Raw genomic sequence first — 14,901 nt, 5'->3', positions numbered from 1 at the left:
TGCAAACTTGGTGTCCCAAGAAGTCGATTTCTTCCACACCAAGTTCGCATTTACTGGGGCGCACTGTAAGCCTGGCCCTCTGTATGCGCTCAAAAAGCAGTCCCAGAGACCTCAGGTGCTCTTCCCATGTCTCGGTGGCTACCAGTACATCATCGTAGTAGTGGTCCAGACCGGGTATACCTTCTGCAACCTTCCGCATCCACTAAGCAAATACAGCAGGCGCTCTCTTGATGCCGAATGGCGTGAAGCGGAACTGATATAGTCCCGATGTCGTCGAGAAGGCCGTCTTCGCTTTGGACTCTTCGGTCAGCGGGATCTGCCAATGGCCCTTCACGAAGTCGAGCTTCGAGAAATACTTCTTCTTTCCCACTGTAGCAAACACCGCGGCAGTTCTTGTCATAGGTTCGGAGTCAGCCACCAGAACGTTGTTCAGGCGCCGAACATTGATACACAGTCGATATGTACCGTCGGGTTTCTTTGCCAAAATGACTGGCGAATTATAAGGTGACTCTGATTTCTCAATGGCGCCGAGCTTCTCCGTCTCCCGCACCTCTTTCTCTACACCTTCCCACGTTGCAAAGGGAAGAGGGTATTGTTTCACGTGGACGGGGTTACTCGTGGTGAGTTCGAGGTTGCAGTGGACCCAGTCAGTTTTGCCCGGGACATTCGAGAAAATGCGAGTGTGTTCCCTGACAATTCTTTGCATCAGTCCAATCTGCTGAGCGTCCAGTTTGTCAGAGAGCTTCACGTCTTCTTCCCCTTCTACTTTCAGCCAGTCAGGGGTTGGAATATTCTCGTCCTCGCTCGATTCCACAACACCAAATGTCACGTTGCACACCTTGATGGAGCGGCTGTCCCTCTCCTCGTGTCTTGTCAGTTAGTTGGCGTGTAAGATTTTTCTGCCACCAGCCATGTTTACGACGTAGTCAGCTTCACCTTTCTTTTCCCGGACTTCAAAAGGGCCCTTCCATTGGAGCAGCAGCTTGTTCGTGTCGGTGGGTAGTAACATCAGTACCTTGTCTCCGGGGTTGAAACTGAGAGGGCACATAGGCTAGGTTCCTTTCTCCTACCAAGTGCCGCCCGATAATAGTCAAGCTTACCAACCTCAAATCTAAAGAGCAACTTTTTTCGCTCCGAGGCCAATTGAAACAAAGGAACATCGGTGTATTGGAAGATTTTTCAGCAACCACCCACCTCGCCCGCAAAAAGCTAACTGAATTTCGTAACAATCAGCGTAATGCTGCATCCTTTAAACTTTGCTACAATAAGATGCTAGGTAACGGCAAGTGTTATATCTACAATACTAACCTTGGCATCGTCGAAGAATCGCAATCACAAGCTTCTTAGGCAGGCCACGCTCGACATCAACCTACAAACAGTTCATAATAGGGAAACAAGAGGGGAGATGGTCTATTACCTGCTTCTAAAGCGAAGCTATCCTTCTTTTATTCAAACACAAGAAGCATTGCTAGCAAGTCTGACTCCTTATCATCCGTGATAGATTCGTGCGGCGCTCATGTGATTGCACTTACTGAAACGTGGCTTTCTCTAAATACGCATGCCAATGAATTGTTTGATAATGCGCAAGACTTTACTACTTATTGCTGTGATCGCACACTGCGCCGAGAAGGAGGCGTACTCTTAGCTATATCAAAATGCCTTCCATCGTCATGTACACAGATGAATCACGGCATTGAAATAGTATGGGTTCAGCTAACAATTCATCACTTAAAAATCATCCTAGGGGTATGCTATCGGTCGCCTTCATCTTCGAAAACGTTCATAAGTGAACTCCACAATTTCATAAACATAGTCGCTTCGCCCTTTCCTTTCACGCCTCTGTTTCTACTAGGCGATTTTAACCTGCCCAACTTAAATTGGAACATTGATTCACCGAGCTTATCACCTTTTTCAGCACAAGCCAAGGATTTCGTAGATATGTGTTCTGTTTTTAGGCTGTGTCAACTGGTGACCCAACCTACAAGAATAACCAGTACCACTTCAAGTACCCTTGACCTTATCTTGACCAACTCGCCTGATCTAGCCTCTGAAATCACTTATATGCCTGGTATTAGTGATCATTCTATGCTTGCTTTTCACCTTAAAATGCCACCCCCAAAACGAACTAAAGTGAAAAAACTCATAGTCGATTACAGTAATGAAAACTTCGATGCCATTAATGACGAACTATCGAACTTTGTTGCTTCCTGTTTTATTCAGTTCAGTGATCGCTCTGTCCAATCGAACTGGGATATTTTTGCTGCAAAAGTAGACGAACTTACTAAGAAATAAATTCCTGACCGAACCATCATTTCTAATCACCAGGCACCATGGTACAACACCTACATCAAACGCCTATCTAACCGTAAAAAACAGCTTTACAGATCAGCAAAACTAGCGCCTCCTGAAGACCGTTGGGCTATTTACAAAGCAGCGCACAACGCTTACCTTACCGCCTTAAAATCCTCTAAATTACATTTCGTTCTCGAACTCTCCCAGATATGCTTGCAAATAATGTACGTAAATTTTGGCGCTTAATTAACCCTTTACCAGATAACACCATAGTTCTAGTAGATCATTTTGACAATTCAGTTCCTACTGACTTTGCACCGATCTACTTAATGACACTTTTAAAAACAACTTTTCTCGACTTGTTAACGTCATCCAGCTCTATGTGCAAAACTTCAATTATATTGTAATGCCACCAATTTCCGTTGAACATTATGGTATCACTAAACTCATAGATAACTTGCCCATTCACTCATCCCCTGCCAATGACAATATTTGTACCAAATCTCTGAAACGAACCGTTACTTACAGTTCAGTGATACTAACAACATCTTTCAACAGTCCTTAGATACATCAACCATTCCTACACAATAAAAAAATCGGGAAGTTGGTTCCAATCTTTAAGTCAGGCAGTGAACACTCCGAAAAGTGATCGCCCTATTTCGTTAACAAGCACTTCCTGTATATTATTAGAACATGTCATTTTCACCAACCTCATTAACTTCCTTGAATCGAATTCTTTTTTTACACCAGCACAACATGGTTTTCGCAAACAATTTTCACGCGAAACACAGCTCATATATTTCACTCACAAGCTGCATCACATTTTAGACCGTTCATCATGTGCTGATTGCATTTTTTTAGACTTGAGTAAGGCTTTCCATAAAGTCTGTCACCAACTACTACTGTTCAAACTGAGCCTACTAAATATTGACAATAGTTTACTCAAGTGGATGGAGTGTTTTCTGTTTAACCGTGTTCAATATGTTACTGCTAACAATCACAGTTTGTCATCTGCTGCAGTCCACTCAGGTGTACCGCAAGGGTCAGTTCTTGGTCCTCTTTTGTTTCTAATTTATATTAATGACCTCACGTCTTTACTTTCTTGTAACATTCATCTTTTTGCAGATGACTGCGTCATTTTTCGTGAAATAACTAGTAATAATGACAGTTTAAGATCTTAACAAAGTAGCAGCTTGGTGCAGCACACGGCGAATGGACTTAGAACATCGCTAAATGTAAGGTAATGCGCGTAACTAGATCTGCTAACACCCCACTTAAATACTACTTAAGCGACTTCTCGCTTGATCCAGTCTCCTCGTATACATACTTGGGCATTCTTATCACATCTAACGTATCTTGGGCACCCCACATCGCATACATTACTAATAATGCTAATCGCATGTTAGGCTACATACGTCGTAACTTTTCAAAAGCACCTTCTGCACTAAATCTTCTGTTGTACAAAACATTAATACGTTCCAAACTTGAATATGCATCATCAGTGTGGGATCCTTACCACGATAACTGGTTACTTCACTTGAGCGCGTACAGAATAACTCCGCCCGTTTCATCCTTTCTAACTACAATCGCATCGCCAGTATCAGTTCAATGAAATCGAGCCTAGGCCTTCCTTCCCTTGCATCCTGTCGGAAAATATCTCGTTTGAGTACACTTCACAAATTATTCCATCACCCCACCCTACATAACCAATTAATCCTCAATCCTCAGAACATATCCTCTCGCATCTACCATCGTCATAAGGTTGGAATTGCATCCTGCAACTCCCAGTGTTTTTCTCCATCATTTATACCTCGTACATCAGTAGATTGGAACCACCTTCCCGATGACATCGTCACTATTACTAATAACAATGTTTTCCGTCAAACCTTACTCAGTATTGTATGAGCTAAACGTTACTCAAAATTGTATTATGTTCACTGTCATTGCACAGCTACTATTTTATAATCAGGAGTTTTTCTTTACATCTTTATTTTTATGTTTGTTGCATTGTTTATTCTCATGCTGTATTTTCTCTGCTGTACATTCTGCTGTATAATATGTATTTTCTATGCTGTATATTCTCATGCTGTATTTTCTTTTTCCTTCTAAACTATATTTCCACTCCCCTCTATAATGCCATACGGCACTGAGGGTAAATAAAATAAAATGAACTGAAATGAAATGAAACTCCGCTTCTTCACCTTTCGGTTGTACAGCTTCGTGTACCGTGCTCCGGCTTTTTCCAACTCCTCGTGTGCCAGGCGGCACGTTTCCTCCAAACGGTTCCGAAGGTCGAACGGTTCCGAAGGTGCTGGTACGTCGTCTTAGCTTCTTCAGTCAAGTCGGCGTTCGTCTACAGCTCCTTCAGTATCGCCAAGGGTGCCCTCATTTGGCGGCCGTAGAGAAGCTCGAAGGGTGAAAACCCCATACTGGCCTGCAGAACCTCCCTATAGGCAAAGAAGAGATGTGCCAGATAGCGGTCCCCATCTCTCGGTGTTTCGGCGCACATGCGCTTCAACATTAATTTTAAGGTGCCGTTGAATTTTTCCACCAAGCCATTCGCCATGAGGTGATATGGGGTGGTGTGGAGCTGGCGCACGGAAAGGAGCCGCGCTACTTCCTCCATCAGGTCCGATGTGAAGTTCGTGCCACGGTCGCTCAGTACCTCGCGGGGGACGCCAAATCTGGAGAACATCTCGACCAGGGCTTCGGCCACTCGCTTAGTTTCGATACTCGGGAGCGCCACTGCGTCTGGATACCGGGTGGCATAATCCATTAAAGTCAAAATGTATCGGTTCCCATGCTTTGAGGGCGGGTGAATCGGTCCCACTATATCGATCGCAACTCACTTGAACGGGGTGTCGATTATGGGTGCCCTCCCCAGTGGAACATGTGGTACACGGCCCTTTGGTACGCTGCGCTGACAAATGTCACATGAGGCGACGAACCTTTTTACGTCAGCTGTGATGCCTGGCCAAAAAAACGCCTCCGAGATCCGGTCCTTGGTTTTCTGCGTGCCCAAGTGTCCTGCCATGATACCATCGTGTGCTGTTTTAAGCACAGCTTCTAGGTGGCAGTGCGGAACGACTAATTGGCGTACAAGCCGTCCGTTGGCCTCTGAGTACTGTCGGTACAGCAGTCCCTGTTCTTGTTTATACTCGACGCTTCCCTTCTCAATTCGGCATGTTTGCTTCCTGCCGATCTTCTCAAAAGACTGTTTGAGTGTCGCATCTCCCCTCTGCTCGCAGCCGTAGTTATCTCCAGGCAATCTCGCTGTGATCTAGGCGTACGAAGCTTGGCAAATTTTCCCAGCTGTGCATGTGCTTGGGAACGGGTGATAGCTGCTGCTACAGGCTCTTCCTTTAACTCCTTTGTCGAGACAGGTTTTTCAGTCTCCTTTCTGGGATAATTAGGAGGTCTTACGCCATCGAAATTGCCCAGAATGAGGTCATACAGTGGATCTTGCAGGCATAGTGTGTCAGATTGCCAGTAAAATAGGGGGTGTCAACCTCAATCCGTGCTTCGGGCAGCATCCTCGCTGTTCCGTCAACCAAGTAGACGAGTCTGCTTGTATCTGTCAGCTCGTCATCCTTCACCAACTTCCTCCGCACGATTACTGTGTTGCACCCCGTATCACGCAACACTGATATGTCTGTGACTCGGAGAGTCCCTGTGGCCCCTGATAGGTTCTCGGCCAGATTTTCCGGCGGTGTCACCCTTACGGCATTGACGACGGGGACTTTTTCGCCATTCCTAAGCTCGATATACCCGTCTCATATGGGATCCTCACGCGTTTCCCTTGGTGTGTAGAGGCAGGACGCCTGGAGTGAGTTATTTGCTCCTGACCGGCAGTCGTTTGCCATATGTCATTTTTCCCACACTTGAAGCAGACGATGGCTACATTAGCGGCAGGTCTGTTGCGACACAAGTGCGGCGGTTGACGCCCACGATTGCAATTATAGCACCGTGGTAGTGGTGAGTGGCTGTTGCCTCCTTTTTCATATTTCCCCTTCTCGTCCGTTATGCGACCATCTTTCTTGGTTTTCGCTAGATTTGCTCCGCCCTGAGCTTCCAAAAACTGGTCTGCCAGCTCAAGCATGTCTCCCAGGAATTCCGCCCTTCTTTCTTTAAAATATAATGCCAGGTTCGAACCACATCTATGCAAAAACCTCTCTCTAATCAACAGTGCGCAGAGGGACTCGAATTCTGTCTCAGTTTTGGACAGCTCAACCCATCTATCGAAGTAATGTCTTAGGCAAGCCGCGTACTGTGTTGCTGTTTCACCCCCTACAGGCCTCTTCTTATTAAACTTGTCTCGGAACCCATCCGCCGTGAAGCGAAAGCGCTTCAGGAGGGCGGTTTCAACCTTGGTGTAGTCCACTGCATCTGTAGGTAATAGCCTGCCATAAACACTTAGCGCCTCTCCTGTAAGACATGTCGAAAGCGCCGTCGCCCAATGGCTTTCAGGCCACTTTTGCCCTCTGTCAATGCTCCCAAACCGGCGTATAACGCAAAAGTCGTCCCTTCTTTCGTCAAAGGTGACGAGCAGTCTACCTGCGTGTATTCTCAAACTCGGCTCCTCCCCGGCATCGCCGTGCTCACTGCTGGATCGGCTCACCCTGCTACTCTCACTGAGGCGAATCTTTATTTGCAGTAACTGCACTTCCCGTTCTCCGGCTTTACTTGCTGCTTCCCTTGCCGCTTCTCGTTCCTTCTCCCTTTCTTCACGCTCTCTCTCCTTTTCTTCCCGTTCTCTCTCCTTTACTTCGCGTTCTCTCTTCCTTTCTTTTTCCTTTTCCTCCCGGGCCAGTGCCCGCTCTTCTCTGGCTAACGCCTGCGCCTGTTCTTGCTGCTCCTTAACCTATTGTCTCAGTTCGGCGCCCTCAAGGCCTAACTGTTTACCGTGCGTGATCCACTTATCAAATTCCATACACTCCATACTGCAAACTGTCACTATAATGCCACTATAAAACCAGCGCAATCATATGCAGGATGCAACCGCTTGAACTGTGCGGCTCTATCACCACGCTGTCCGCACGGTTCTCGTTCACTCCTCACTGTCTTACTCTTGTACGGAACGTCTTGTCTTGCCGACGCCAGTTTTGTTACAAGCTGCCACTCTAGCGTCGCCAGCGCGAAGTCGGCGACGGAAATGACAGCAGGTTAGTTCGTTCCATACGCAAGCACAGACAGTGAAGAGATCAGAGACGTGAGAAAACAAAACAAACTTTACTCTAGTGATATTGCAGCACACGGGGTATAGTACAACACTTCAATACAACTAACAAAATACATCAACACTTGATACAATTAAAAAAATATATAAACAAAACAATAAATCAGCTTACGAGAGAGAACTATTACAAACTACACAAACTAACAACAATCGAACTACTGAGGAGAAAGTTCGAAGATATAAACAGGTGAAGGCATACGTGTGATGACCGGCAGCGTTGCGTCCCCGACGATCGGATGCGAGAAGTCGATTAGAGTTCTGACACGACTGCGATGTCGGCGGTGTTGCAACGCTGGTGGCTTCGGGAGGCTAGTGCTTGCAGGTGACTTCGAGCAGGTTGAGCTAACTCGAGGCGAAGTCCCGATGTCTACGTTGCAGACGTTAATATCACGTCACAACTAGACGAACGGCTAAGTTTAGGTGGCCAGCCGATACAGAGCCACACTAAATACTTCTAAAAGAGATGCTTGCTGATCTGTTTCTACATCATGTTGGTCAGCGACTAGTCTGCCTAGAAGAGCAAAATCCTGCGCTTTATATATATGTATAGTGGGAGTAATAATGCAATGGGCCAGTTAGTCTTTGTGAAGGTATGGGATATGGCACGACGGAAGCGTTGTCATCAAGGATAAATATATTTATTTTCCAGCAGTTTCGAGAGGGGTCCTGCCTTCATCAGAGGATGAGTTATATACTTGTATATAACTCATCCCCTGATGAAGGGAGGACCCCTCCCGAAACTGTTGGGAAATAAATATATTAATCCTTGTTGACAACGCTCCCGTTGTGCCATATGCCATACCTTATATATATATATATATATATATATATATATATATATATATATATATATATATATATATATATATATATATATATATATATATATATATATATATATATATATATATATATATATATATATATATATATATATATACTGAGAAAGAGAGGCAGAAATAGAGTGCGTTAGCAACTTGCCTGAACATCACCGTAGTCGCGCGGTCCAAGGAATGTCTCGCATTCTTCGGCAATGTCATCAAACCTCCACTCGAACAGGTGCACGATCACGCTTCGACCGGGAGCCATGTTTGGCTCCTTGTTGCTTCCATAGACGCTGTTGCAGAGGATCCACAATGCAGCAGTCAACCCTGTCATCTCGGACGGCCCCATCAATTTGTTTGGGCACTGCCGTTGTACACTCGTACACAGAGATCGAAAACCCGATGTTGAACTCGTCTTGTGAACGCGTTTTTGCTTGCTTGATTACTTGTTTCTTTGTTTTTCTTCCAAACGTCTATCCTGAGAAAAAACGTGCGATTTATTTTTTGTTTTCTTCGATCTGTAAGCTATACTTGCAGATATCTCTAGGTATTGAGTGAGAGACTTCAACCATTCCGCCGTAAACTGCGATCGTACTCTCCAGGTGCCCCTTTTCAAGGAATTCTGGAGTGTTGCGGACAGGCTTCTGCTTATTGCAACACGCGTGTATCGGTTATCACTGAGAGACTCATATTATCTTCACCTGGGTGTGCATTTCTGCCTTGTTATTCGATAACGATTATCAATTTGGCAGACCCCTGCGGCGGGAATCCTCTCTTTTGTGCCAAATCGTAGAAGTATAGGAAAAATAAACAAGTATACTAAACTATTTAAAATAGCTTTCTTCTGCTTGTTTATTTTTCTCTGCGATAAACCTCCTCCAGCTGGCTCACTTTAATGAAAGCTCTTAAGGAAAAGCTTGGTTTCGCTTCTGTCTGTCTAACCGGCGGACACACATTATCTATACGTTCCACCATCCTTCTGGAAATACAAAAGAAATAACGAACAAAAAACTAGGACGTGACCATATTTCGGGTTATCACTCGTTTTCCCCTGCCAAAATATTGCTTGTGTTCTCATTATTCATATGGTTGGATTCAGACTTTATCAGGTACTTCCTTTTATAAGTGTCTTGAATGACAATAACGAAGCTCTTATTTGTATTCTAAAGCAAGTTACCAAGCACTTAAACTGTACCGCGACAAATATGAGGCATCCGTAACGGAACGCAGTGCATTAATAAATCATAGCATTCGCATGTTCGCTGCACTAATTCTCTACCGAACTCTATTTAACTACTTTTATTTTAAGTATAAACAGCATTCATTTTCCATATAAATACTACGCGTTGCAGCTGTAAGGTTTTAATTCGGTATTGAGGGTGTAAGCACATATTCACAACCAAAATACTTTTCGCAGATCCCAGCTACCTCGTGAGTCGATGTTATGCGAAGCATGCGCATGCAACGTGAATGTGTTTAATATTTTTATTGAGGGATTCATTATATAGTGGCACTCAATATATGCACATATCGAAGGCTACACACGCGCTGAACAGACTCATATGCTTTATATTAGCGGTTGTTTGCAGTTGCAAAATGATGCAACATCCACATGGATATTAGCAACACCAAAAGTGGTAAGCTGATGTAAAGCGCTCGTGTTTGCGCTGGGGCTCACGAGGATGGTAGCCCATAACACTGCTACGCAAATCTACTTCAGCGGATGGCGCCTAACTAGAATGGAGGTGAAGACGACATGACGGCCGGATCATAGGAGTGCATATATAATGTTTGTAAAATTTTATAGCCGGTACTGCAACCAGAACTGACGTTTCATGAACATTAGGGTCTATTTGCAAAGTGTTTATGAGGTCTGGCGTGGCTGTGTGGTAGAACACTTGATCGCCACAAAGAATGCTAGGATTGAATTCCTGCTGTTTGCAGCAGGAATTAATACGGCATCGATACCATTAGCTAAAGGGCCAAGAGAGCTGAAAGTCGTAGGCGGTACATAGATAGATAGACAGATAGATAGATAGACAGATAGATAGATAGATAGATGGATAGATAGATAGATAGATAGATAGATAGATAGATAGATAGATAGATAGATAGATAGATAGATAGATAGATAGATAGATAGATAGATAGATAGATAGATAGATAGATATATAGATAGATAGATAGATAGATAGATAGATAGATAGATAGATAGATAGATAGATAGATAGATAGATAGATAGATAGATAGATAGATAGATAGATAGATAGATAGATAGATAGATAGATAGATAGATAGATAGATAGATAGATAGATAGATAGATAGATAGATAGATAGATAGATAGATAGATAGATAGTCTTAGTATATACTTGCACGCCAAGAATCAGGAAGGCGGGGGGCATAAGCACGGGTTCTTTCAAATGAATTGCATTTCAAGTTTCGCCCGAGTATGCGCATGAAGTGACGGTTCAAATAAACAGAAGCTAACTTTAACGTATCAGGTGCTAGCTTTGTGAAGCATATCGAAAATTAATCCCTGAGAGTGACCGTTCGAGAACACGGCCCATGAGTCTAGTTCGTCCAATTACTGGTTCTGCTGTTTTCTGCACGTGTTATGAAAAGTTTGTCCCCGTCTATGCTTATATTATTTAGCAAAACTCGCATTCTTTTGAGACCTATGTAGCGCATGCTTGTACTTGGAGTGACATATACTCGTGTACGATATTTTTGTATGTAGGACGTAGTTATCGAGAATTTCACACTCCGTGGTTCTATTGCACAGATTCAAATGGTTACGTTCCTTTCGCGTAGCCTTCTTGACTCCTCTGTGAGCTTCGTGTAAGCAACACTGACACCTAATTATGCACCGTCATTGTGCCACACCTATACTTCCCTGTTTCATGTGCCCACACTGTGCACGCACCCATCCTATTCCTGTGTTGAAAAATGGCAAATATTGAGTGATGCTTCTACTTGGTTGTTCACTGTGTCTGAGCTCACTGGCTACGAGCCTTATGAACACGAAAATTTTCGACTAATGAAAGAAGTAACCAATGCTAACAGTGCAGCATCAGCACGAGGGTGAGGCACAATCGACGAGACAAGGGCTTTAGTAATTATCAATCTGGCCCCGTCAGCCACGATGTAGCACTGACAGCTTCTTTGCAACACACATTGTTTCACCTGAACAAATGGTGGGAAGGCATTCATACAACCAATTTATCTCGGCTAGGATTTCACAGTATCATCGGCCCTGACTCTGCGATGATATTTTAACAATGTACACGCCTCGTCAGCATGCGCGACGAGATGTATTGCTCACAGAGAGTTCACCCACAAGTATGAAATTATTTTGCCAGCTTGCTTTGCTTTTCATTCATGTTTTACGACGGAGGCTGAGGACCTGGAATACTCACGTAAGGGTCGGTTTATCATGAGGGCACGTGCGTGCGTTTCTAACTGCAACGTTAGTTAAAAGACCTTCGATAGAAAATTTCAAAGGCGAGGCGATGAGTGTGATAGATTTGGTTAACACAACATCTACGAGATACCAATGGCAAACATACAAGAGAAAATTTTAAAAATCGATGATAATGTGCACGCCTCGCGACTGAACGAGATGTAGAGCTCTTCGCGACGATGACACCAACTCAGGATAATGTAAACAGAACTACTTCTCAAGTTTGTGTTGGCTGGTTGCTGGCACTTGAACGCGGCACGAGTGTGGTGCGAGAACCACGAAGCTTCATCAACGAGTTGGCAGGTATTCCATCGGCAGCTTCTCGAGGCGTCCAGTAACTCCGAACGGAAAAAGAGAACGGCGCAGGCACCTTCTTCGTGCTTTCAAATGCCAAACGAGAGCGTCGTTATGTTTGTAGAAGAGATGTCACGATTATTTCGACGGGCTGACCCCCACATGCCAGAAGACAAGGTGCGCCTGCTAATGCGAGGCGAAAAGGAGATGTTTTTCGCGGGCCTTGTGCGCAACCCTCCTATGACTGTGTCGGAGTTCATACGTGAAGCTACAATTATGGCGCGCATGCTCGGGCACGGGCTGTCGCAGTGTGAGCGTTAGACGGCCATGTCCACTGCATGCTCGCTTGTAACAGGAGGTGATAACAGGGAGGTCCTCACGGAACTCATACAGCAGGTTGTACGCGATGAACTTCGGAAATCTCATTTATCGTCCTCTCCGAGTATCGCTGATCTTACGGACGTCGTTCGTAACAAAATCAGGCAGACATTTTGCCGGTAATTTTCTCGTCCCGGCGGAGATTATTTAGGGTTGAAGATAAAAGTAACGCTAACTAATCACCGCCGGGATGAGAAAATACCGGCAAAATGTTGAGAGCAATGTTACCGGCCCATTCTGCTCCCGGTTGATTCTATTTGCTCCCCAAAATACACAAGGCAGGCATTCCGGGACGTCCGGTAGTATCCAGTAACAGCACATCAACAGAAAATATATCAGGATTTATCAATTCCTTAATAAAGAACATCCCCCTAAAACTTTCTTATTACCTAAAGGACACAAACCACTTCATCTCCGAAACTTCATGTCTCGACATCCCAGGCAGTAGTTTTCTGGTGACCATGGACGTCTGCTCACTGTACACCAACATACCCCACCATGACGGAAGAGCGGCTATGGTTCTTGAATATGTAAAATCTGACTCATCAACTGGTGTAAGTGACGAGGTACTGTTTACACTTCTTGAACTTGTACTAAATTATAACCATTTTGAGTTCAATGGCAAGCTTTTCCTTCAGGTCAGTGGCACTGCAATGGGCACGAAAATGGTCCAATACTTCGCGAGCACCTTTATGGATTCACTTGAAATTCTATTCATTGAGGGATGCACCTTGAAACCTTTCTACTACAGAAGATACTTAGACGATATTTTCATCATATGGAACCGCAATGAGGGAAGTCTTTTTCGCTTCATAGGAGATTTTAACAAGTGGCACCCGCCAATTAAATTCACCCACGAAATTTCCAAAACTAGCATTAACTTCTTGGACGTCACTGTCACGGTCAAAAATGAGCGCTTGTCAACAAACCTTTCCAAAAAGCCTAAAGACCGTTAAATGTACCTACATTTCAACAGCAGCTACCCTAAGCATTGAAAAACGGGTATTCCATATTCTCAGGCCTACCGGTATCGAATAATATGCACCGATATGCGGGAATTCGACAGACATGCAGAACACCTAAAGCATTCCTTATTTAAACAAAATTATCCGGAAGACTTTATTGACGATGCCATACTACGTGCTCGCAACGTGAACAGGAATAATATAAATAAGGGAACAAACAGAATATCTGAAACGACTTGCCAAACGAACCTTGTACTAACTTACCCCTCATCAGCGTCACGAATCAACAACATAGTTTCCCGTGATTTCAACATAATCAGGCAAAGCAAACGACTAACTTCTATTTTCGCGAAGCCACCTCACGTGGCGTACCGCCGGGATAAAAATCTGAAGGGCAATCTTGTCAGAGCAAAAACAAACAAACCCTCCCGAAATTCAATCACGGTGCCATCCCTGCAGAAAAGCTCGATGCGAGGTATGCCCACAGATGGTCATAACACGTGAATCAAAAGTGAACTTCTCGGATTTTGAATTCTGCATAACTGAAAGCCTTAATTGTGAGTCCAGTAACGTAATATACATGCTACATTGCACTATCTGTGGACAAGAATATATCGGCCAAACAGACACGCCATTTCGGCTGCGGTTCAATAATCACCGGTACCACGCCACTACACTGCCAAAGCTACATTTATCTAGACATCTGCGCCTGCCAAACCACAGTTTTGAAAATATAAGCGTAACTCTTTTGCAGTCTGGTTTCTCAAACAGCCGCGAGCGCGAACAGCGTGAGGCATACTTTATTTTCAAATTTAAAACATTAGTAGCCGGAATCAACAAGGACCCCGGAAGACTCTCCTGCCTCCGAGAAGTAATCCAGGAGGAAACTTGTGACAAAGATTGATAGCTGGAGACCATGCTTGTTTCTTTCTGACGGACTCGTACGTGTAGACTGTCCTTTCTTGCTTTTTTTATTTTTTTCTTTTTCCATTTTTTTCTTTTTTTTCACATGCACATACAAAGTGTTTAGGTTCTCTTACCACTTGATGACCACTGAAAGTAAACGGACGAAGATTAAAGGTAAAGAGCCGACCGACCCATTAAGGAAAAACCCTTTCCCTAAGCACACCGCAACGGACCCCTCCCGCCACCGCGGCGACAACCTTTGGTGGCCCGACACACGTCGAGAACTGAGCAGCACGGGATAAGAACCGGATGTGGACGTACACCGATATTTGGTTTCCTTCTTCATGTTCACAGTGGTCCTTCCTCTTTTTTCTTTTTTTTCTTTTTGTACTTTTTCTTCTCTTTTTTCTTTCTTTCTTCCTCCTTTTAGCTCTCTCTCACTCTCGCAAACATCTTTCAAGGCGAGAGAGACGCGGCAGCAACGAAGTTTTGAAGTTCATGTTAGTATAACTCATCCCGAAACTGTTGGGAAATAAATATATT

General features: G+C 44.3%; 1 pseudogene; it reads right to left on the bottom strand.

Moving 5' to 3' along the window:
* Positions 1 to 8,979, bottom strand: part of LOC119169300 (alpha-amylase 4N-like) — a 70,726-nt pseudogene extending 61,747 nt beyond the window's left edge.
* Positions 8,980 to 14,901: the final 5,922 nt, after the last annotated feature.

The sequence above is a fragment of the Rhipicephalus microplus genome, unplaced genomic scaffold (assembly GCF_043290135.1).
Source record: "Rhipicephalus microplus isolate Deutch F79 unplaced genomic scaffold, USDA_Rmic scaffold_23, whole genome shotgun sequence".
NCBI lineage: Eukaryota > Metazoa > Arthropoda > Arachnida > Ixodida > Ixodidae > Rhipicephalus > Rhipicephalus microplus.
The sequence above is the reverse complement of the archived record's forward strand: the minus strand, read 5'-3'. Positions and strand labels throughout refer to the sequence as shown.